Raw genomic sequence first — 2,249 nt, 5'->3', positions numbered from 1 at the left:
CTTCATTATTATTCTGTGGAGTGTGACCACAACTAAGTGTCAGTCATTCAGTCATTTATCCATTAAGTCATACCTCGTCAGTGTCCAGGGAACGTTTTGGTTTAGGATGATCTGAAACAACTGGTTACCTTGGGCGTCTCTAGGGGTGTAATAAATACAAATGAATTGTTTCCTGTGTCACTTGGTCTTCTTTATCCTGTAAGTGGAAACTGTTGATGTGTTACTGTATTTAATTGCTACATATTGAACTGTAAACATTTCAACGTTTAAAAGACATAAAACACGGTGATGTTTAAAAGTTGTTCAAAAGTGAACGTTTTTTCAATGACTATTGAAGACGTTGAATAAACGTTCAACGGGATTTGCAATATTGTCTTTCAACTGAGAAATGTGGATGTGGTCTCTTAGTAAGCCTCTAAAATGATGATATACTATTATTAGCACAATGTTTAGTATTGCAAATCCTGTTGAAATGTGGTCTGAACGTCAATGTTCAATCAATGTCTTCAAATAGTCGGTGAAAAAACTTTGAACTTCTTTTCAACAGAAAAATGCTCGCTGGGTGATTATTTACTCCAACAATGATATGAAATGCAGAAACAACTACTCACCTCATCATTTAGCTGTTTCCTCAACTCTGTAACTTCTCTAAGTTATAGCGTGGCTGGTTTTGGCTCTTGTTGCTGCTCATCTATAAAGAGAGACTTCGCAATTATAATTTGGAAATTAGAACGGGAGATGTGAGTTAGCTGTTAGCCCTCAAAAATGTCAGCCTGTGTTAAAAAAAGAGACTGACACAGAGTGTAGAATTTTTAACAAAATATGGACTTTAAAGTTTTTTTTACTGAAGTCAAAGGTAAAGCCGTGTGCATAGTTTGTGGATAACAAGTCGCAGTGTTGAAGGATTACAATTTGAATCGTCATTACGAGAGGTAACACACGGAGAAATACGAAAACTTGACGGATGCAGAGCGGGTACGGACGTCTGAGGCTTTGCTAGCTAAGCTGCAAAAGCAACAAGGCCTTTTTACCAAAGCTTCACACATCCAGGGATGCAGCCGCCAAGACCAGCTTTGTGATATCCCACAAAATTTCAAAAAACAGTAAGCCATTCTCTGATGGGGAGTTTATCAAAGAGTGTTTGGTGGACTCTGCTGTACTACTATGCCCCCAGAAAAAAGACTCATTCGAGAATGTGCAGCTCTCCAGGCGCACCGCAGCGAGGAGGATCGAGGACATCGAGGGAAATCTGGAGCTTCAGCTGCAATAAAAAGCAGACAATTTCGAACTTTTCTCCTTGGCTCTGGACGAGAGCTGCGATGTCCGCGACACAGCCCAGTTACTCATCTTTGTACGTGGGATAACGAAAGACTTCGTGATTATAGAGGAGCTGGCAGCAATGCAGTCAATGAAAGGGACGACGACGGGGAGTGATTTGTTCACGGAGGTAAATGCATGCTTCCACAAGCTGGGACTCAAATGGGACAAACTGGCATGTGTCACAACCGATGGTTGTCCAAAAAATCTGACGGGGAAAAATGTCGGACTTTTAAAGCGGATGCAAGATAAAGTGACTGAAATCAACCCAGAACTGAACTTGGTATTTTTGCATTGTATTATACATCAGAATGTGTTGTGTAAGTCAGTGCTAAAACTTAACCATGTTATTGATGTTGTAACTAAAATAGTTAACGTCATCAGGGCAAGAGCATTGAATCACAGACAGTTTGTTGCACTCTTGGAGGAGCATGAGACTGAACACAGCTGTCAGGTGGCTCAGCCTGGGCAAAGTGAGTTCGGGACCTGAGAGCAGAGATTCAAGAGTTTTGTGAGAAGAAAGGAAAGGACATCCCAGAGCTCTCTGATGTAAACTGGATGACAGATTTTGCATTTGCTGTTGATGTGATGAATGATCTGAATACCAAACTGCAAGGCAAGGGCCTCTTTGCACATGACATGTAGCCTGGTGAAGGCTTTCATGAGAAAGTTGCAGTTTCTTTCAAGCCAGATGCAGGTATAGGGTTGCACGGTGTATCGATACTAAAAAGGTACCGCGGTACCTGTACGTTAAAAACTATACGATTTTGCATATTTTTAGTATCGATACTTTATTAAAATAGCGCGCGATCAGTGCGCACTCGCTGCTCCGCTCCCTGTCATGCTGCCTGCAGGCACTAGGCTCGTTCGACTTAAGCCAGGCGTGCGCAGAATCGATCACCGGCGATCAGCGCACACTGCATGCTGGGTAG

At 42.1% G+C, this 2,249-nt stretch overlaps 1 pseudogene; it reads left to right on the top strand.

Moving 5' to 3' along the window:
- Positions 1-1,399: 1,399 nt before the first annotated feature.
- Positions 1,400-2,249, top strand: LOC142939317 (general transcription factor II-I repeat domain-containing protein 2B-like; annotated as a pseudogene).

Source organism: Anarhichas minor, unplaced genomic scaffold, assembly GCF_050575085.1.
Source record: "Anarhichas minor isolate MPS153535 unplaced genomic scaffold, ASM5057508v1 ptg000096l, whole genome shotgun sequence".
Classification (NCBI taxonomy): Eukaryota; Metazoa; Chordata; class Actinopteri; order Perciformes; family Anarhichadidae; genus Anarhichas; species Anarhichas minor.
The sequence above is the reverse complement of the archived record's forward strand: the minus strand, read 5'-3'. Positions and strand labels throughout refer to the sequence as shown.